Genomic DNA, 24542 nt, shown 5'->3' with positions numbered 1-24542 from the left:
TATGGCCTTCTGAGAACATAATTTCTAAATAGTCAAAACTGATGCAGGAGATACAAGAATCAAAAGTGGTCACAGATAAAGAAGTTTTTAATACACCATTAAAAGGATTATGAAATGCTAGCTTTATTATTATTTCAGACTCTCTCTGTGTGTCAATTTCACTTCATTAATCAAAGAGGTATCCCTTAGTTTCTCATTTAAAAATCTAATTGCTCTTAATTACAATTTTCAGAAGATTAGCAATAGACAGCTGTAGATAGTGGTGGGCATAGAGCACTTCAAAGACAGATAGTGACAAAAAGAAAGAGGGACTGTCAAGAGCAAAGGAAGTCATAGAATAACTAAATCAAGGACAAATGAAATCTCAGAAGCCAGAGATATTCGGGATGATGTAGGGATAAACAATTTTGTGCAACTTAGCACTCCTTAGGGCACATCAAGCTTTTTTGTCCCTGTCAGTGCTGTCTTCTCATTATATCTCCAAGTGCCTTCCCTTCCCCGCTAGACACAAACACAGACATCACACAAACATGTATTTACACTCCCTTATATGTGAAAATCACATGCATTTAGTTCCTGTTATCAGGAAAATCACTATTATAATGCATAAGCATACCAGTCTGGCCAGACCAAGTTATGCTGCAGTAACAAACAACTCCTTCAAAGTTGGTGGATGAAAATAACAAAGCTTTATTTCTTTTTCATGCTTCATTCTTCTCCAACATGGATAAGAGGGTGGAGTGTTTGCTTACCATAGTTACTCATGGTTTCTGGCTGGTAAATGTTTCAGCTGAACATGATGAAAGTGGCAAAGTAGAAGATGAATCATGGACAAGCCCTTGAAGCTTCTACTCTAGGCATGCTGCATGTCACTTCTCCACATTTCACTGCCAAAGTAAATCACAAGGCCACTTCAATAGGTGGGGGAAAACAGGGAAAAAACATAGGACCCTTCAAGGGCAGGGAAATATAATTCTGCCTTATGTCCAAGGGGAAGAATTAGAAATATTTAGTGAAGGATGTTGATGACTAACAGAAATGATCTTCTATGTCTGGGGCCCTTGGAAATACAGAACTTAATTGGACATCCTGCCTGGCTCTGAGAAACGTGCAAAACTATGGGATTGTGATACTGGGTTTGTGAGGTTTGATGTGACTTGGCAGAAAAAAGGTAGTAGTACGAAGTATTTCGATGTGGGCATCCTCAGGAAAATCACTATTTTAATGCACATGTTTATCAGTTTGAACAGACCAAGCTATGCTTCTTCTTTTTTTTTGTTTTTTACTTTATTTTCCAATGTGGGTAAGTGTGGGTTTCCTTGGGGTAAGAGCAAGTCCCTCAAGCTTTGAAGATTTTAGAGTATTAAAATCTTTTCTGAATTTCTTCCTGTTCTTTCTGCTTTACTTGGTTGGAGACTTAGTAGCTCTGCAAGCCCCTCACATTCCCCTTTCCATCATTTCCATTCTTTTTTTTTTTTTCAGTGCTCTCTGGGTCAACAGACTCCTCACCTTCTACTCCATGGCCTTGCTTTTTCACAAGTGGAAGTCTGAGAAAGGCTCTGCTTAGCATTTCATTTTTTTCTTTCTGTTGATTTCTGTGATGTGAGGATTTGGACTCCTTTTAAAATTCTACCTGATCCATTTTTACCTGAACCATTTCCTCTTAATTTTGGAAAGGGTGACTTTGAAATCAGAACTGAACACAGGGGGCATCTGAGAAATCAACACTGTGGACATTGGAAGGGGAAGAAACAGTTCTGGAAGCTCGGAGAGGAATTCAAGAAGCAGAACCCTGGGATATGAGCCCATAGAAGCTTCACACAGTGGAGAGACTGGACATAGCTCTGTCTCTTGAGAACAAAATATAATTATCTGCTCTGGTCCTCCCACAAAGGGTGTTTCTAGACTATTGTTCTTTCCAATTACAATTAGTCACACTTTTTTCCTTGGTGACCTGACAGAGAGAAATATTGGCCATATAAAACTGTGTTATGTGAACTTGTAGAGCTGGAAGTCACTGTTGCTCACAAATATAACCCAGTCCACTTGTGAAGACCTATACTTTCTGTTGAACAAAGTAATGGAACTGGAAAGATCTCAGGCATGAAATACTGTGGATAGTAGACTGAGTGTTGGTAACTCTCTTAAATAATAGAAGTTAAGACTGCAGATCTCCTGGCTTCTGATCTTACACAAACACCTGGATGGAGTGAGTATTGCTTGCAAGGCATGGGTTGAATAGCTATCTTTCCAGATGGGTCCCCAGGAGATTAAAGCCAGAAGACCCTTGTAACATGTACACGGATTTGTCTGCAAGGCCACACACAGCGTCAGCAGCCCCACTCTGCACATATCTAGCTCTCTCCAGCTAGGTTGATTAAGATCTTTCCATGCTTTTCAGAAGCAATTGCAGTCCCTCTTGCTATCTGGCCCTGGTTTATCCATCCTCATTTATGCCCCAATTGTCCTATTTAGTGACCCTGCACTGTGGTTTGAGCTTTCCTGCCTGGCTCGTACATTATCCTCTCAATTTCAATGGTCATTCTGATTCTAATTGTTCTTTAAGATTGAGTTCAGACCTCACTTTGTGCATGAATTCTTCCTAATCACTCTTGTTGGAAGGGGCATTCTCTCTCCCCATTATAATTGACAGAATATTCATTCTTCACAACTTCCTATTTATGCTCATAAAACCATCTTACATGCTCATGCTCATAAAATCTCCTTACACGTAACATTGTGAATGTGTCTCATACACCCAAGAGTTGTTTTCTTAAAAGACCAGGGTTATATGTGTGGGAAATAGGAGGGAAAATGTGCATATGCAAAGACATCTTGCATTCTTCTATGTATATGGCTATCAGCTGAGGTTACTATTAATACTAAATCATAAATAAAATTATCTCACATCCTCTGGGAGGTTCAGGGCCTCCCCTACGATTTCTACAAATTCTGGAAGGTTGATAGTCCAGTCCCATAATTAGTTATCCTTATTCCTATCTTCTAGTCACCTCAATCTCAAATACTTCTCATCTCCCAAAGACTCTATCTTATCTCAACTCTGCATGAACCTAGATTTGGAAATGATTCCCTTTCTTTGATTTCTCTGATGATATCGCTCATATAAGGCATGTTTAGTAGCAGACCATATAGAGGTCCCAGTAGTACCTCGACTCCTTTTGGCACCATGCAATAAAAAGAGCACATTTGATGTGCAAATCCCGTAGTGTTTCGCCTATATTTCCTTCTATGTATTTAATGGTTTCAGGTCTTATGTCTAGTTCTTTAATCCATTTTGAGTTGATTTTTGTGTATGGTGTGAGGTAGTGGTCAAGCTTCATTCTTTTGCATGTAGCGACCCAGTTTTCCCAGCACCATTTATTGAACAAACTTTCTTTGCTCCAATGCATGGTCTTTGCTCCTTTGTCAAAGATTAGTTGACCATAAATCTGTGGGTTTATTTCTGGATTTTCTATTCGATTCCATTGGTCTGTATGTCTGTTCTTGTTCCAATACCATGCAGTTTTGATGATTATGGCTTTGTAGTATAGTTTGAAGTCTGGGAGTGTGATGCCTCCATTTCCTTCTTTTTTTTTCAGTAGAGCTTTGGCTATTCGGGGTTTTTGGTGATTCCATATGAATTTCATCAATAATTGTTCTATTTCTTTGAAGAATGCCATTGAGATTTTGATTGGAATAGCATTGAATCTGTATATTGCTTTTGGAAGGATGGCCATTTTAATAATGTTTATTCTTCCAATCCATGAGCAGGGGATGTCTTTCCATTTCTTTGTGTCTTCTTCTATTTCTTTTAACAGTGTTTTATAGTTTTCTTTGTATAAGACATCTTTACAGACACATCACCCAAAGCAGTGATAGTGAAGACAAAGATAAACAGCTGGGACTACATAAAATTAAAGAGCTTCTGCACAGCAAAAGAGACAATAACAAAAACAAAGAGAAACCCCACCAACTGGGAGAACATTTTTGCACCCAACACTAATGATAAAGGACTGATCACAAAAATCTGCAAAGAGCTGATAAGACTCAGCAACAACAAAGAAAATAATCCAGTCAAAAAATGGGCAGAAGAGCTAAAAAGAAACTTCTCTGAAGAGGAAATGCAAATGGCCAACAGGCATATGAAAAAATGTTCAACATCACTTGCCATCAGGGAAATGCAAATCAAAACTACCATGAGATACCATCTCACACCAGTGAGAATGGCACATATTAAAAAAACTAGCAACAACAAATGTTGGCGAGGGTGTGGAGAAAAAGGAACTCTTCTGCACTGTTGGTGGGAGTGCAAACTGGTCCAACCACTATGGAGAGCTGTGTGGAGATTTCTGGACCTACTAAACATAGAGCTTCCATATGATCCAGCAATTCCACTCCTAGGTATTTACCCAAAGGACACAGAAACATCAATTCCAAAGAGCACCTGCACCCCTATGTTTATAGCAGCACTGTTTACAGTAGCTAAGCTGGGGCCTCCCCAGTGGCGCAGCGGTTGAGCGCTGGGTTGCGAAGCTGCCTGCGGCCCCTGCGGCGCCGGTTCGATCCCCGGCTGCTCCCTGGCCACCGGAGGAGGGTCCCACATGGCGTGCAGAACTCTCCTGCCGCCCGCTGCTCCCCTCAGCAGTGTACTTTGGTCCTTCTGCCTGCTCTGCTCCCCGCTCTGGCTCTGGTGAATTCTCTCACCCTCCCCTCTTTCTGACTGTACCCAGTGCATGTATAAACAAAACAAACAAACAAACCAGCAAACAAATAAATAAAGCATGCCTCTATTTAAAAATAAATAAATAAATAAATAAATACAATAGCTAAGCTTTGGAAACAACCCAAATGCCCAAAAATAGATGACTGGATCAAGAAGATGTGGTACATATATACCATGGAATATTACTCAGCATTCAAAAAAGATAAACACATGCAATTTGCAGCAACATGGATGGCGCTGGAAGGGATCATGCTCAGCGAAATAAGCCAAAAAGAAAAAGACAAATACCGGATGGTCTCACTCATAGCAGGAATCTAGAAAACTTAAATAAGGGACCAGGAAAATGAATATAAGAAAGTGAAAATCAAAATCAACAAAAAACTATGAACCAGAGACACTTTTTGGGGGGTAGGGGGCGGGAGGGGAAGGATTGGGGTCAGAATGGGGCGTTTGCAATTGTATGGGGGAATATAAAAATAAAATTTATTATTTAAAAAAAAAAAGAGCACATTTGATACTGCTTTTCCTCAGTGTCATTTAAATACCCTCAACACAGGAATTTCTTGCTAGCTAACATTTCCCCAATCGACCTTCCCTGTGCAATAGGATGGGTCCTGTACACCCAGATACTTTTCCTTGCCACATGTGTATACAACAGCATAGAAATCCTCACTCCCCAACTCCCCTTCCTATCAAACTAATTTAGCCATCTCTTTTATTATTAGCACATCCAACCACATGCTGGGAACCTCATCTGTTTCACTCAATGCAGTTGTTCTAGGCGGCAAGCTAAAAAGCAAAGACCATTTAAATGGGAGAACAGGTGTGCGCTGTCTACTCCCTCAGGGACAAGAGCAGCTCAGGCTGTTATTTTAAATAGCAAGTTTTCCATTTATATCCAACTTTTTTGTTCATTTGTTTTGGTATCCTTTTGGCGCACCAAGCTTAGTGCTTTGCACAAAGTAAATATTTCACACCTCTATGTTGAAGAAAGGAATGACCAAAATGACAACAAAGCCCAAGGTATTGCCCTGTTCAGGAAAAAGCTGTGGCTCCGACAAAATTTGGGGTCTCTCATCCCCACGTTTTTCTCAGCCTTCACATTGCTGTGTGTAGCCTGTTAGTTGGTTATCGTTTTAAGCCTTTAATTTAAAACAATTAAAGACCTAATTTGAGATATAAAAGCCTATCTTGAAATGACATAAGGCACATGCTGCCCCCATTTACTTCTTCATCACCCAACAGAAAACAGTAAAGCCTTCATGATGCAAAGTCAAGCAGACAAGTGCCAAAGTATGAGGACTGTATTAGGACAGAAGGTTCTGCCAAATTTTGCCTAAATGCCATTTCCTTCACCCAGTATACTGTAAGACAACATTTTTCCAAGTGGGTCTTCAGACCTCTTTCAACATCTCTTAGGGTCCTTGTTCAAAATACAGAATCTTAGTGATTCAGAATTTGTGAATGTTCCTACTACTTACTTAACAAGTTATGTGGCAGGGGGTGTGCTTAAATAGTGAAAACTGTGCTGTCAGTCCATTCTGCACCCTTGTGTGTGCTGGAGTGTGTAGAGAGAGTTCTTGTCAGGACAAGCAGGTTGTCTATCGTGATCCACCTGCCCATTTATGTTTATTCTGTGTTGAAAGCAATACGCTTTCCTATTTTGTTTCCATGTTGCCCACAACAAATAATTAAGAACAATTCATTTAATCTTATTAATCATGAATTCACTGCCTCTTCCATTGTAATTGTCTCCAACACATACCTTTTCAAATAAGTAGCTGGAGAGCAAACATGCAGTGTATGGATGAATTTGGTGGCATTTTAAACCACCGGAGGAAATGATCCAGGAAGAAGTAACCTCAGTTGGAACGTTGTTTGCAGCCAGAAGTATTGAATATGGTACACCTAGTGTGAGCCCAGGTCATGAGGGTGGGGCCCTCGAGATCCACGACCTCTGCCAGACTTCAGCCTTATTTTTGGATGCAAGACTCAGCACCCTCAGAACAATGGGAAGATAGCACTAGCATCATTGGGAAATAACCCTATCATCTCTGTCCCCTGGGGCTACTGCCTGACTCTGGAGAACTCACCTCCTATGCAAATCCTGACCCTGCTGAGTGTATGCGCTCTGGCAGCACATCAGGCTAAATTGGCACACACCCTCCTCTGTCTGTTTGGGTGACTCACTGAGTGTTCAGAGCACATTTTCTCTTTCCTGGCAGCCAGTTGTAGCTATTGGCTCACTTATTTTCTCTGTGGAACGACTCAGCGCTCCCGTGTTAATGCAGTCACTCAAACTGATGTGCAACTGAGTAGATTCCTGCAGAAAAACATACCATGAGACGGAAGACAGGGGATCTGTCACCTCTCTGGGGATATTAACCTGGATCTTTACTACTTTCTACCTGTTTTTATTTACTAAACCTGTTTGCGCTGTCTTGTGGCTTCCCACTGTACAGAAACCTCACAAATGGAAAAGACACGAAAGTGCCATTGGTCTGGGAATCAAAGGCAAATGTATCCCTTTTCATCTCTGTTTTAAGATGGGAAACAAAAGGCTTGTATATCTGGAAATTTGGACAATTTTCCTCCCTTCTCTGTTATCTTCGGCATTTATGTGTAGTTTGGAGTGCATTATCTGGAACTTGTATTCAGACATAGATCTCGTGCAAGTTAACTCCGTTCTTAGATAATCTGGGAAAAGGAATCCAGTCACCAACCTCTTTTGTGTCTGCCCCAGAGCCAAGTTTCGGGTCGAGTTCAATGCAGCCTTAGAAACTAGGTTTGCTGAAAGAGTGAATGGGGCAAACTCCCATGGAAAAGCCAAGTATGTTGAAGGAAAGGCTGTTTTGCCAATCATATTAATTTTTTCCACAAACTTTCTACACCATCAAAGGAAAGCTTCTCTTATTCTTGGATAGGAAAAAAATGCATAATAAATCAAAGTGCAGTAACCTAATTTCACCTCATGGGTCAAGCAAGTAGCCAGCATGGATTTTTGAAGAAAAAGTGTGAGCACACAACAGACTGGATAATTGTGAATTTGTGCATGTGTATAAATGTCTAAATTTTCCACTCATTGTTTAGTGGACAGAAGAGGCAGCGGGGGCCTCTGCACTGTGTGCAGTGATTAAGATCTTGGGTTTTGGAGTCAGAGACTGAATTCTCTCTAGGCCACACACTAGCGGAATGATTATGTGTGACATCACTTACTCTCTATGTTTCGGGTGCTTCATTTATCAAATGTGGGTAATGTAGAAATCCCCTCATAGATTTGTGGTTAGATTTAAGTGAAATGATTCATGTTAAGTTCTTAGCCAGGTATCTGAGATGTTTAATAAACACCCAGTAAATGGTAGCTGTTATTACTCGTGGTGTTTGATTAAATGCAGACTTTGAGGAATGGGAAAGTTAAGGCTGATACGCATGTTTTGATTTGCTCCTAATGTTGATCTAAATTCCTGGATAGTTCAGTATGAGAGAAAAGAGGAAAATGACCAAATACTAAGGAAAAAGAAAACTAAACTAAGGTAAGCTAAATAGAAATGCTTGGTACACACTCATTGGCCTATTGCTAATCCTTCACTTCATAGAAAACTGACTACATGTGGCTCTTGTGGAAGACAGAATTGTTCCATCACTTTATTACCAAATATGTAACTAGTGCTCTTACTGGCTCTTTCAAAGTTTGAATTTTCTACATTATGTAACTGCATGGAATTACTTGGTGATTTGAGTGATTCAAACTCATTGTGACAAGTTGGACCCATAAGCCATTTCCCTTGCCATCCCAAATAGATAAAGATCAATTGTCGATAGAACTGGGACTAAGATTAAAAAATTGGATGAAGATATTGTTTGCATGTGCTCCCACAATTTTCGAAAGCTGATTTATACTGAACTATCAGAAGGTATAGAATTTACCCCAATGCCTTCCATATTACAATAGATGTAAGAAATACAATTATCATGACATTTTAATTCTTCAAAATTGACTAAAAGATAGAGCTTTGAACAGTCTGGAAAATTCACATTGTATTTTTCCAAATGAGACATCATAAATAATACTGGGTATGTCTTATACAACTGTAAACTAAGGACCACATGTTATAATGAATAGTAAGATTGCCCACAATGTCTTTTAAAAGCAAACTTGGGGAGCAGTTTTCCTCATTAAAAATGCTATTTCTGGAACAAAACAAATGCTAATGCTGAAGCACTTGCTTAATTTATATTTACCAGTGAACTCTATTTGACCTTCACTTCAAGGACACACAGCATGAAACTGTCTGGAATACCCCACCCTAAACAGAGGGTGAATTTATTACATCCCCAAAGCAAAGACTGCGTCAAGTATTGGCTCACTGCTTGCTAGAGGAAGAAAAACAAAAATACTCTGAGTTCTTTTTGTTTATGAACAGTTCAGATTTTAAGTTTATTCTAAATACACTAAAGCTGAAGGGACTTGGCACTCTGTGGCTTAGTGGTATATGTCAGCTGTGAATTAAAGACATAAAGCACCGGTTGCTATTGTAAAGAGCTGGTGAACTCTAGGCCAGAGTGAATCAAAACTCTGCTGAGATATTACTTTGGACCAAGACCATCCCTTGGCTTGAAATTACACTCAATCAAGCAGACACTTTTCAGGCTTTAATTTACTTAACCGCTTAATGATACTTGACATCGTTGATCAGACTTTCTTTTGTGAAATGCTGTTCTTTGGCTTCTGTGATCTCCACTGTCAAGGATATTCTCCACTCTGCCTGGGGATGGCCCTAAGAGTTGGTCTTCCTGTGATTTTTACCATGATCTTGTTACTTCTCACATCACAGACAGAGTTCCTGGTGATGTTACTCATTTATGAGATTAACCACTACACATGGGGTAAAGAATCAAATACTTTTATTTTATGAATCAAAATCTGTATTTCCACTTCCTTGCTAGAATTTTCCACTATACCGCATACTTAGTAAATCCAGACAGAACTCATTATTTTCTTCCCTGCTTCTCCTATTTTTCCAGTTCCTGATCTGAGTTTGATACTCCTCCTTGTTCCTCTATAATACTACCTCTATAATGCATCATGCGTTTTCATTTCATGGCACTTACCAAGAAAAGTATTTTTAATGCTTATTTACTTATCTGTTACCTCAAAATCTCTTTGAGGTCAGGAGATATATATTTTCTTTTTTTAAGATTTATTTATTTATTTATACAAGAACCAGGGTATAGGCCAGATGCGCCGGAGGGTGAGAGGATTCACCAGAGACAGAGCAGGGAACAGAACAGGCAGACTGATGAAATGCACTGCTGAGAGGAGCAGCGGGCATGGCAGGAGAGGTCTGCCACGCCATGTGGGACTTTTGCCAGTCGCAGGATTGAACCCGCGCTTTAGAGGCTGAGGACAGCTTCACAGCGCAGCGTTCAACCGCCTGCGCCACCAGGGGAGGCCCAGGAGCTATATATTTTCAACATTGTGTCCCTTGGTTCTTAGTACTTGGGACACAGGAGGACTTTAATACATATTCTTTAGAACTACTTAATTGTTCATTATAGCTCATGGAGAAGAATGTGATTCAAAGGTCTAGTTTCTCTATATTTTTCTATACTCCACATAACAGATAAATACCAACCACTATTTATTTTTCTGTTTCTAACTTATTTCACCCAGCATTATCCCATCTAGTTCCATCAATGGTGCTGCAAATATTACGAGTTTATCCTTTTTGTTTGCTGAATAATATTCCATTGTGTATACGGACCACATCTTCTTGACCCATTCGATTGTTTTGGAGACATTAGGGACAATTGCTTCAATGATTTGGCTATTGTAAATAGTGCTGCAATAAACATGGTAGCACAAGTCTCCTTTTGAATTAATATTTCTAAATTTTATGAGTATATGCTTAGGAGTGGAATTACTGGGTATTATGGAGGATCCACTTTTAATCTTAGCAACACCTCCATACTGCTTTCTGTAAAGACTGGATGAGTGTGCATTCTCACCAATAGTGTGAGAAATGGAACACCAGAAATGTTCCAACAGAAATGGAACCCTCTGTTCCAAATGGAACAGAGGGTTCCATTTCTCCACAATCTTATCAACACTTGTTTCTGTATTTTGGGGATGGGCCATCATTACAGTTGTGAGGTGGTGTCTTACTGTGGTCTTGATTTATATTTCCCTGATAATAAGTGATGAACATCTTTTTCATGTGCCTGTTTGCCATCTATATGTCTTCCTTAGAAATGTGTCTGATTCATCTTTAGGCAGCTCTGTTGTACCCACTACTCATATTCTACATGTGAGAGTAATAGGGAGGTAATTGACAATGAAACTGAGACTATAATACCCCAAACTGGACTTTGAAAGTCTACAACCAAAATTTTGTCCTTCTAAGGGAAAAAAAGAGAGACCATTCACTTCTGGATCTTCTTGAAGACATTATGTGCCTCATGGTTTCTGAAGCCAGGGAAATATTAAACTCCACATTATGGCTTTTGTGAACTCATGTTGAATCCAAACTTTGGACCTGACGTTCCATGAGTTGTGTGAGTCAAATCAAGGCTGTTGATAGCTAAAGACAGCCAAGAGGGCTTGATATTTCCTTAATGTTTTTTTTCTTTCAAATGAACCTTGGGATTACTTGTCTATAGTTCTGCCAGGGGCCTCTTCAGATTGTGATTTGTTGGGAACAAGTCACCATGGACATGTTCTCAGGTTTCCATCTTGCTGTCATTGCATGAGAAGTGGAACTTATCAAATGTGCAGCAGAGAAGTTTTTGAATTCTACAAAACTCTTCTGAGGACTTGGAATGACACACACTCACAATTAAAACAAAAAAGGATGAGTAAGTAAGGAACTGAGAATCACATATTTTTCTAAATTAGATTTATCTGTAAGATATAAATATGTGCAAATATATTTTGAATGATCTGGTATGAATTATGGTTTTGTTATTAAATAGCCATTTTGCCTTTTTCTTATGTGTGAAGTAAAAAGAGACTTGCAAGCAAGAGACTTGCTTTGCTGAATTTTCAGAGGATTCTAGTCTTTTTGCCAAATTGAAAGACTGCTCAGAATTTAAAGGATACTCCATCTGAATTCAAGCTGTGTTTGGGTTTGGCATCACATTTTTTTATTGGCAATGGTGAGGATGTTAGATTCTTATGACTTGGTAGACCTCAAACAGGCTTACACACAGGCTGTGCTCCTTCTGATGTAGATGTGAGGGAAACCAATAGATTGAGGGCAAAATTTGCCCTGAAATGAAGCAAACAAGCAATGATTTTAAAATATAGAGAAGAATAATTTTTAATCAAAATCTTAAGTACTTAAATTGATTCTAACCTTCAGTCCAATGCTGGGGCTTGTAAAATTTCTCAAGTTCTTGCTAAATAATTTCTACCTTTTCCAACAAAGGAAATAAGTTCTAGAAGAAAGTCAAGTATGTTTGTCACAATACTCACCTGTTTTTTCCTCCTTATATATTACTAATGAAGGAATTCTTGAAGCCTGTAGGAATAATATATGTAAACTTTTGAAATTTTATGAGAAAAAGTTTGTCAGAATTGGAAGTCTGGAAATTTTAGAAATGTGAAAAATGGCAAGTGAAGGCTGTTTTCTTTAACAGAATAGTAACAATTCTCCATTTCAACTGTCAAAACACTTATCAGAGACTTGGTCTGAGCTAGTCACCATTTGTTCATATTGTTATTCAATCTCCCAATTATAGAAAAACTGCCTTTTGTGAAGCAAAAAAGAAAATTAGACTTTAGAAATGATATTTTGCCTGAATCATCTCTAATGGCCTTTTCATCTTACTGATAAGCTCTCTGTAGTTATGGAAATTCTAATTCCATACATGGATCAGCTTCAGAAGTATGCTTAACTTATGTGCTTCAAGTGGATTTATCTATTAATGAACCAAGAAATGATTTTTTTTTTAATTTTGCTATGTCTTGCTCAGATTTTAAAGGTCAGGGCATTCTAGGGGCAGGTTTATTCCATGATCTTTTTATGTAACATTCACTTCCCATTAAAATCTAATTTTCTCTATGAAGAAGGTGTTAGGCTTCTGATCCCTCATGGAAATTGTACTTTGCATGAGCATTACCTCATTTAAATGTATGTTCTCAGTGAACCTGTCATCAAGTGGACTTGATGTTTTATTTTTTTCCTTTTGCAGCAATTTTTTTTTCCTTTTTCCTTATGAAGACTTTGCTAGCAGAATTAAGGGAAGTAAAGAGAATAAAAAATATGTAGTAGTTTTAAGTATTAGAACTGAATGCAGCAGCTGTTTTTGAATCTGAGATGTCAGGGTTAGCCAAGTTTTTCTTTAGAATCAAAATTAAGGTTATTGGATTCAATTCATTTATGCAACATTTGGGTCAATTCCAAGAAGTCTACAGTTGCAAAGATAATTATGCACAGATTTTGCTCTCAAGGATGCTAAGATATCCATTGTTTCTTCATTCACACCGCATCCACCACCAAGACATCCCTAGTCCATTATGCCCCCCCCATCTCTGTTTTCCCCCCACCTCTGGTAGTCTCATTCCAGAGTCTATTTTCCAGAGTTTGTTATTACTTTGGTTTTATCTGACAACTTCTTTTATTCTATATATGCTACAATAAATGAAACACTCTAGCTATGATTCTAGTATTATGTTGAATAGTATTGGTGAGAGTGGACAGCCTTCTCTTGTCCCAGACCTTAGAGGAAAATCTTTCAGTATGATGTGGGCTGTGGGTTTGTTGTAGATGGTATTTATTTATTTATTATGTTGAGGTATGTCTAAAGTTCAATGAAAACAAGTTGGTTCTTTGAAAAAAATTAATATAGACAAACCTCTAGTTGGACTCATTAAGGAAAAGGAAGAAAATTCTAATATATAGAATCAGAAATGAAAGAGATGTTATAACAGATATAGCAGAAATATGTAGGATTAAAAGAAGATGACTATGAAGTTCTTTATGACAGTAAACTGAATAACCTAAAGTAAATTAACAAATTCTTAAATGTGTACAACCTTCCAAGACTAAATCAGGAAGAAATAAAAAAACTGAACAGACCAATTACAAGCAAGGAAATTAAATTGATAATCAAGTCTCCTCCCAAAACAAAAAGCCCAACACTAAACAGTTTTACTTGTGAGTTCTACCAAAACTTCAAAGAGAGGAACTGATACCTACCTTTCTCAATCTCTTCTGAAAACTTGAAGAGAGAATACTTTCAAACACATTTAATGAAGTGAATATTACTCTGATACAAAAAGCATAGTCATCACAAAAAAACAGAAAAAGAAAAAAACAGGCCAATATCCTTGATGAACACAGATGTAATATTTCTTTTTATGTAATTCTCTTTTTTTTTCAGTTTTAAAAATATTTTCCTGACCTTATAAGACACATTAAATGTGCTTCTTACTCAAGGTATTTTAATTTTTGTGAATTTGACAAATATTTTACTTTTATCCTGCCTGTTATACATCCTTTAGAACTGTCTTTAAGGAAGTTCTCTTAGAAATCAATGCTGTCAGGTTTTGCTTGTTTAATTCCTTAATTTTATCATGGTTTTATAAAAAAGTATAAAAGTATACTTTTATTGGGAATAAAATTCTAGACTGAAGCACATTATGGATTAGATTGTAACAGACCAATCATCTCTGAGAAAAACTGGAAAAGCTGTGTTCATGTGAAGCATCTATGTGAATACATGAGATAAGCATTTATTTGCACAGCTGGGATGTGCATGGTCAACTCTGAAAAGAATTGAAAAAAGGTGGAGCAAACATTACTCACTGCTTTTCTTCTGTGAGCATTTGCTGACACTTACACTGCCAGGCTGAGATATTGATCACAGTTTTGTTAAGCTCTATTAAATTGTATACCTTAAGGTACTCATTAATAGAGGAAGAAATTAATGTGTTACTAGGGAGCTAATAGAGGAAGGAAAGTGAAAAACATTTTACTAATCCAAATAATGTAAGAAAGAAGTGAAAAAGGGACACAAAACAGGCAGAATGCACACAAAAATTTAGTAAGATGGTAGTGTTAAAGTAAGATATGTCAGTACTTACATAAATACTACAATTACCTCATGAATAATATACTGCAGAAAGAAGAAAAACCCAACTATTTTCCATTTTTAAAAAATGTCTTAAATATTAAAACAAAGAAAGTTTGAAGATGAAAGAATGGAAAAAGATATAACACGTAGACACTAATTATTCTAGCTTAACGTTTATTTTCTGCGAACACAATGAAGTTATTTTTTTCTCTTTTAACTTTTACTATTGTTCCTAAAAATCAATTGTCAATGTAATTGTCAATAATTTAAATATTTTTTCAAATATCTATATTTAAAATATATTTTAAATATAATTATTTTTAAATACCTACAGTTCTTCTCTGACTGATTTTAAGGTGTCTTTGCTGTTACATGCTTTTTCCATACATTCTTGTGCCTAAATGTGACTTTCATTTTATTTTCCTTGAGATTTGCTAGTCTTCCTGTAGCTATAAAATAATTATTAGTTGTGTAAATTTACTACGCATCCCCCTCCAAATGTTTCTTCTGATTAATCTTCTATCTCCTTCTTTTCTATTTAAATGAATGCTGGATCTTCCTACTTCATTCTCCATGTCTCTTAGGCACTTTATGATAAGTGTTCTTAGTTAATAAATTTCATTTCTGACTGCCTTAATGTTTTACATACTGTATATTTTGAATGTCATTAAAGCTTTTATTTCTAAAGAAGTTTTATGTTTATATTTTTTAAGATTGGCTCTTTAGTATTTATACCCTAATCAGATATTAACCCCACATTTTATTTTCCTAAACAATATGTGTTATATTTTTAATGGATATTTCTAGTACAGTAGTTCATATATCAAATCTCAGTACTCAGTTCATATATCAAATCTTGCACTGGGTTAAATTGTGTCCCCCTAAAATTCGTATGCTCCTGGCACCTCGATTACACTTCATGTAATTATCTAGCATGAGGTCACCAAGAGTAGTATGGGTCCTCAGTACAGTACGACTGCTCTTCACAAGAAGACAGGAGACATAGAGCCTCATGTATAAAGAGAAGAAGACATGAAGACAGACACATGAGGAGAATATTATAAGAAAACACAAGAAGATATTGAAGAGTTCCTCTAGCCAGGGAATTTCCTGGATTTCCAGCAGCCACCAGAAACTAGGAGAGGGTCCTGGAACACACCCTCCTCCATAATCTTCAGAGAAACAACTTGCCAGCTGACAACTTGATTCAGACTTCTTTTTTTTTTTTTTTCTTTTATTTTTTTTTATTTTTTTTTTATAAATTTTATTGTTATATTCCCCATACAATTGCAGCCCCCCCATTCTGACCCCAATCCCTCCCCTCCCGCCCCCGCCCCCCTGAAAGTGTCTCTGGTTCATAGTTTTTTGTTGATTTTGATTTTCACTTTCTTATATTCATTTTCCTGGTCCCTTATTTAAGTTTTCTAGATTCCTGCTATGAGTGAGACCATCCGGTATTTTTCTTTTTCTTTTTGGCTTATTTCGCTGAGCATGATCCCTTCCAGCGACTTCTTACTCACAGAAATGTGAAAGAACAAATATCCATTGTTTTAGGCTATCAAGTTTGTTGCACTTTGTTACAGCAGCCTAGAAAACCAATACAAACCTCATCCATAAAATGAGTAGTACTAATCCACTCAAAGATACATAGGAGAATTAAACGAGTGTGTGTCCAGAATAAGTACTCCACAAATACTATCTTTTCTGCATTTCGTTTTCAAATGCCTCATCTTTATGACAGTCTTGGATGCTTTCCTTTAGCACATACAGACATGCACACATGAATGTCTATAAAACACACACATCTGATATTTTCTCCAGTACATCATCTGTGTCACTTATGGCAGATTCTGATATACGTCATTCAGATCTCTTTCAGGTCTTTCCACATAATCCCAGATATGAACCCCTTCAGCATTTCCCATAATTTTTGAAACTGACCAAATATGAGAAATTTTCAATTTCAATCCCAATTTCATGCTAATGGAACATTAAATGTATCTCTTCAAATAAGAAAAGCAATACTCTTCTCATAATAAAGATCCAGAAATGAGTTGTGCTAGAGGGAACATTTTCATTAATACTTAGTATCTTCCTGGTTATTTTTCAATTCACAGAAAAATTTTTCATGAACCTTTGTTTTCACAACATAAAAAAAAAGTACTGATGGCTCCAGTGGTTTGCATTGTGGCACTGCTCACTTACAACCATACTGAAAGCAACAATCTCACTTCATGTCAGGAGTTTAACTAGTAGTTTAGTTTGGCCTATTAAGCCAAACCTTGAAGTGAGGGGTGGAGTACTTTGAGAAAAGTCAAATTTAGCCTTTTGAGTCCCAATATACTGAAGTTCCTGTGAATCAGAATTTAAGTGTGCTTTGAAATAGATTCAAACATGAATAAAGAGAATGAGTAGACATTTGGATTAAATGATGTTATTTTTAGAAAGTGGACTTTTTTTTCCTGTTGTGTCCTTAAAGCCAGGGTGAAAACCTCGCTACTATCATGGGTCACAAGTGATTTCCATGTGGCCCACTTTTCAGAATATGTTATGATCCACTGAGGATAATCCCAGCTATAGTATATAAAGGAAGAATAAAGACTTAGACTGGGCAATAGGATCAGAGTTCAAGGACAGATTATTTAAATTTTGATTGAAATCAACTAAGGAAAGACCTAGAACTTTCTTTTTAGAACTTACTTGCTCTGTATCAAGAGATTCCCTTTCCTTTCCTTTAAGGGCTCAATGTCATGATGTTATCATAAAGATTGTCATGTACTATGTGAAGTTAAGCAGGAAGAAATCCTTCTGGAGCATTTTAAAATAATTAGATCAACTAATATTCAGAAATAATCTCTTAAAGCATAGTAGAATAAGACTTTTATAAATGCATAAAACTTTTGGATATTCATTCATGTATGTGTTTATTCAAAAATATCTATTTTATTCTGACAACAGAACCCATACCGAGTACAAGAAGATAGGTCAGGTAAGAAATAAGCAAATTAATAAAGTATATAGTATATTAGATGGTGAGGAACAATTTGAGGAAAATAAATTTGAAACGGAAAATAAATGGAGACTGGAAATATGTTGGGGTCAATCAAGCTAATACCTGAAGGAAGGGAGTACATATTCAAGAGAATTTGTTGAGGAGGAATCAGCATTTGCAAGTTTGAATTACATAGAAGAGAACTAAATCAGCAATACCTCACACAGGGTCTCTCTGGTGGGGCAAGGGGTTAAGATGCAGCACTATGAAGCTATCTACAGTCACTGCACATGAGTTCAATTCCCCACCAGGGAGGTGACCCACATGGTGCAGCAGACCTCTCCTGACTCACCCACTGCTCCCCTCAGCAGTGTATTTCAGTAGATCTACCTGTTCTGCTCCCCACTCTGTCTCTGGTGAATCCTCTCACCCCTGCATCTCTGCCTGCACCTCAGCTCATAAAATCTTAAAAAAAAATACCTCACATAAATCTGTGAGGTCTTCTGTTTTTAAGAATTTTATATTTATTTAAAGAGGATTCTGGAACTATAGAATAACAATACAAAATTTTCAGTTTAGTCTGAAATTCTTTCTCTACTGGGTTTTATATGTTCTTGAACTGGTTGTAGTTATTCAGTGAGGCTTTGCTCACAAGCCAGTTAGATATATGCGGGTTTGTATGCTCTCAGGTTTGTATGTACTCAGTGAGTGACATGCCATGGCTTGCTGTGTCGTCTGCATTTTGCAGTCACAGAAACCGTGTGTAGTGCTCTGGTTCACTAAAAATGTGAGGAACTTCAAGCAAGGCACTTTGTTATAACTGTTACTTCCAAATCTCCATATGCAAAAATGAAAGAATTAGACTAAATGACTTTTTAAAAATATTTTTGGTTCTCACATTACATGATTACATGACATCAGCCTTGATTTCATTGAGGAACATTTTAAATTGTTAACATAATACCAATTCAGCAAATTTTCCATAAAGAATTTTTCTTTGCTCTTGCAAGCAATAGTTTTTCTTCATGTGCTTTAATCACAGGAATTCTTATCGAGAAAACTCATTTACAGATTTGACTCTGGACTCAGAGAAAAAAAGATGCTGCATGAGATGACCTTGGAATATTTCATCAGATGCTTATGAGATTTTCTGCCTATACCCTATGGTGACTAAACAGCATTATTGCAAATTTAGCATGATTTTGGAAAGGTTATAACGCAAACATTTTGTTTGAATTTTGCAACCAAAATACACTTAAAACAAGAAGAATAAGAGCAAGAAAGGAAGCATTGTAGAATCAGTCTGTTGTGATGTGTGTTCTCAGCAGATTTATAAGAGGAGAAAACATTAGGAGTGACTCCCCTGAGACATAGGGGCACCGTGAGATGTTAATATGGGAACTGCTTATTATTATACATGCTGATGGCAATCGATTAAGTACTTTTCATAGACTATTTAAACCTCAAACAAACTTGTTAGGGAGGTACCATCATTATAATCTTTTCAATGAGACTTAAAAATGTAAAAACTTTTCTAGTGATTACACAGTGAGGAAGTGGTAGATATGGCATTAGAATACACGTATTTTGATCTCAGTACCTATAGGTATATCCGCTACGTTATAGTGAGATTTGTGGCATAAGGTCAAGATCTGGTAAACTAAAAATAAATAAATAAATAAATAAATAAAATTACAAGAGTGAAATTGATTTATATGAATTAACACTTATAATGAAGGCAAAATGTTAAAACAAAATTGAAGCAGTGATGTGGAGGGGTCTTTGAGACTATTGCCACAAAACAAAAAAAATAAGAGATTAAAGGTCAGGGTGATAGTGGAGAGTGGAAATTTTATCTGAGAATGATATGTACTTCTGAGGAAAAAAATCTCAATTGAGAGAGAATATAATGAAAGATATTCTTGAGACAGTTTTATTTTTAAGTGTAAAAAAAAAGGGGGGGTGGCCTAGAGATGTAAATTAAAAGGGCATACTGAATTCCAGGGATAAATATCAAAGAAGACAGACTTTATCTCATCCTTGCAACATTTTGAATTAACAAAGACTGAGAAAAGTCCACCACTTACTTGTGTGCCACCAGATCCAGGCTCTTGAAGGAGCAATGCCATTTAGTATAAACAGCATCTGCTGTGGACTAGTGGACACTGTGGACATGATGGGCACTCTCTGGGCTAGAGTAGCCAGCCATTTGTGGCCTTAGAAACACTTTCTTTTTGCCAATTGCCATTTTGTTAATAAACCCTATTGCTGTTGAACCCTGAGCCTGGGTAGTGTATTGCGATTGTGAGTGCACGGATGAGAACACACACCCTGTGATCTCCCCCCATCCTTGGCACTATTTTAATAATATGTGTTGTAGGCAAAATTGGAAATAGTCAAAGGCTCCTTTTCACTAGATCCTGAGATGCCATTTGACATTTAGTCATTAAAATGATCAACACAAATAGATTTAAATGAAGAAAGAAAGTCCTTTCACAATTTTCATTTCAGTGATCTTAGTTATGTAAGGACAAATGCACTGGGCAATTATTGGAGGGAAATAGTTCATTTTAGTTAGGTCTATGGAGGTAGGATTATGGATAATGTTTGTTTGCTTCTTCATATTTTTTCTATTCTTTATAAACATTTTGCAGTATGTTTATATTGCAAACATATATGCATACATATGTGAGAGGTTTAAACAATTAAAAATTAGAAGTTTAGGGACTGATATTTACAAAGTTAGTTTGGGGCTCTTTTGGGAAAGCAGTCATCTGTAGATTGTCCATAGTTAACATAACTTGGAAACTTTTTTGTCACCCTGTGAAAATATAAGATGTATAGGTGTTTCACAGGTCACAGGTCACACATCTGAGTGATATTTAGAGCTAAATTAGCTTTGGCCACTAACCGTGGAAGAAAATGTTCTTTTGAAACATGTGCTATCCCTTCCCTCCCCATGCCCCAATTCAAGGTTTTTCTCTTCTAAATGAATTGGAATTTTCACCAAAGTTTCTTCAAACTTGCAATTTCTTCAAACCATTAGGAAGTTAATATCTCCAGTGTGAGACCCAATAGTTAACTTCATAGTAACTTTCTTAAAAGTAATTTATCCAAAGTCATCAGAATCACTCCACTTTCAGCAGCTATATTTCCTTTCAGTGATATTTACATAACATAAAAATTTGCTGTTTTATGCAGAAATGTTTTCAAATGGGCCAATTTTGTTCCTTAAAATACTTTCATAAAAATTTATCATTTTAACAAAGTATACCAGGATATCTGTTTTTCCCAGAAATACTGAGGGATTTTTGAAATGATGCACTGTCACTTTGTATTCCAATGTTTCATAAAACATGATGACTGGGTGGAGGTCAGCAGCAGAGAAAACCAAACATGCTTAGTCATTAATGCAGTTCTATAGTGTCCAGAAGCTAGATAGGATTAAACATGGCAAATGCTGGCTTAAAAAAGTGAACTATATTTTGAAAACATTTTTTCAACGATATCTTAGTTTCTATTATTTCTCTATATTTCTTCTCTCCTACTATACTTGCCATGAATAGCTCTCCCACCTTCTTATGCATCATTTAGTTCGTATCTGGTTTTGTCCTTCACTAGTTAATGTTAAATTTCTATTCTGTTATATTTCTCTTGATCTTACATCTTTGTTTCCTCCCCAACATAGTGATCCTAAATGAGTAGCTAATAGAAAAAATAAAATAGCTACTTAATGCTTTTAATAAAGCCTACTTTCAAACAATTCCAAGCAATTAATTTATGGTGCTTTGTAATTCGTTTATGCATATGCCAAGGTAATAGAGAAACAGACAAACAAAAAACACTGAAGCAACACATGAATGTTTTTGAGGGACGAGGGCATTTATTTTTACTTGATTTCTTGTCCATGAAAATAATAAACTGCAAGTAAACTAGTTGTTTTGGAGGTTTTTTTCAAGCAAAGTCTAAATACTATTATCAGTTATAGCAGTTCTGTGACTTGTGTAACTCCTAGACTTAAAATTGGTATTGGGTAATTATTTATGGACTCAGCCTAGATTTGATTCAATTATTTCTCCAACACTTTCTAGCTGTGTAAACTTGAGTGAATTATTACTATTCTGTGTTTATTTTGTCAGCTAATAAATGAAGATAATAATAGTACCTACTTTATGGTCAATTAATGTTAACCACTTAGATTTCCTAGCACATGGTAAATTTTATTATATGTTCAATTTGTTAATTTTTAAATTATTATTTAAAAAATAAGATTTTCCTAGATTGCTCCTCATCCTACAGGAAGATGTATGATTTATTTAGTGGATTACTCTTCTTCCTGAAATAAGAATTGAGATTAAAAAATTAAATTGTCTTCTCTGAATATATATATTTAATAATTTCAACAATGTTTCTTTGTCTTTTACAAATCATACTGTTCTCTAGTAAGTGCCTGGAAACATTTAGCAAATATATGTTTTGTAACTAAAATCTTTTTTAAAGTCAAGGTATGAGAATTATTTAATCTATTAGGGAAAGATTTTTTCAATTCAATATCAAGCAAAGTAAAAGAAAAAAGAAATTTGGAAGGGGATTAAGGTGATTTTTAAAGAAAATATAGTTGAAAATTTCTCCATCAGTGGTTAAGTCTTTGTTCATTCAAACAGTATTTAAAAATAAATAAATCTATATAGTAATATCTGAGAGATAGTAGGGGCTAGCTATAGATCAGGAGATTATTCCTCTTGAAAAGATGGTTGCTACTCACAGTTCCCAAGAGGAAGGGAATACATTCTAGGGGGTCACATGGGAAATACTGGAGTGGGTGGCTTATTAGGAGGAAAGAGAAAAGAACTGCAGAGAGAAATTTTGCTGTGTTTTCTGTGGGAAGAATAGGCAAGGTGGGGTAAGTAGGTTTAGGATTGACTACTTTGAATAATATCAGCAGGTTTTAGAGTTTAAGGACTGTCCTGAACTATCTGGTACATGACCCTGATGATTAGGACAGAAGGATAGCGGTCCAGAGTATGAGAACTTAATAAAAAAAAAGGTCTAGGTGTGAAATATGAATTGGCTTGTATTTAAAAAGTTAACTTGTGGGTCAATAGTTTACATTCTCTGGGAATTGGCTAAACCTGGGAGGGACAGTCCCTCGAGAGTGGGCAGAGCGCTATATGTCAAAGAATCAGAATACAGAAAACAAAAAAATATTTCTAAAAATTCCTCGGCTCTGCTTCTGAGATACAGATTATAGAGGAACCATCAAAACCACATTTCTCATCCACTTGGATTGCAACCAGTCCTTTGAAATAAAAGAAAGTTTTATGTTCAACTGATTCCCCCTTATGCATTGTATATAATTTGTGTTATATAGAATAAAGGCCAAAATGTATGGTATGCTTTCTGTATTGCCTTTTGTAAACTTGCTTTAACTTCTTGACTTTTGGTTTCTAGGAGAAGAAATATTCATTTAATGGAGTGCTTCTTAATTAGGGGCAATTTTGTTTGCTGAGTCATTTGACAATGTCTGGAGACATTTCTGTTTTCACATCTGAAGGGTATGTTACTGGCATCTAGTGGGTAGAGACCACGGATGCTACTAAACATTTTACACTGCACAGAATAGCCCCTGCAATAAACATTTATCTTGCTCAAAATGTCGGTAGTGCTCAGACTGAGAAAATTTCATATACAATATAGTAATTCTGAATTCACCTTCTATTTTCTTAACCTTCTTCTTAACTTGCATATGTAAAGATTTGGAAACTCTTTGTTACATTAGCGAATAAAGCTTAAACTTGAAAACTGAATCTGGATTCTGATTTTTCCCTTGCTGTTCATATTCTTCCTGGTCCTCACCAGGTTTTGGAGAAAGAATTCAACTTGATTTAATAATTCCTATGTTCAGAATCCAAATTATTATTTTTCAAGTTCATGCTATAATTGTTAAATCATATTTACAAATAAACCCCTCAAAATTGTTTATATGCTTGTTGAGAAAGACTAAGAAAGCGTGGCTGGGAAAGGCCACTACATGGAGATAGTAACTCAAAATTAATGAATGAATCTTTGTTGAGTGTGAATATCGTCTGATAAAGTTGTAATGTGGAGGAATTGTGCTATTTCTTTTACCTGAAGGTTACGTTTTAGTAATATTCAGTCTGAATAAAAAGGTGACTATTAGTGTGAGTCTCTAGCTCTTTATATAGGGCATTCCAATAGCAGTTAAAAACTAAAGCAAAGAGATCACTGAGAACAAGAGAAAATTAAATAAACTGAAGGAAAGTGGGACTGTTGAAAGGGAAGGAAATTTAGGGCTTGAAAATAGTATGTCCACAACAAAGAATGACATCTCCAAATTGATATGCTCAAGCTCAAGATTATAGTGCCTGGCAGGCTATGAGATTTGCCACAAGTTTGTTAACTCAGTATGTTGTTGAAGTTTTTGTTTTTTTTTATAGGCCTGCATCTCCAAGGTTACAGAGAAAATCAATGAGAAAATTATATGTGTGCATTTGCATGTGTGTATAATTTTATAATTTGATGTCTTTAAAAAAGTTAAATAAAATTGGATAAACCACTTAAATGTTTTAGTTCTCATATTCATAAAATGATATATAAGTTTACAAGTTTCAGAATTTTTATAATTGGATATGGATACATATATGTATATATTCCACATATACATTCATGGTGATGAAAATAACAAAGATCGTTATTATCAAAAAAGCAGTGATTCTTACATGCAGAGGG

This window comes from Talpa europaea (genome assembly GCF_964194135.1).
Source record: "Talpa europaea genome assembly, chromosome: 2".
NCBI classification, from domain to species: Eukaryota; Metazoa; Chordata; class Mammalia; order Eulipotyphla; family Talpidae; genus Talpa; species Talpa europaea.
Note: the sequence above shows the minus strand (reverse complement) of the source record.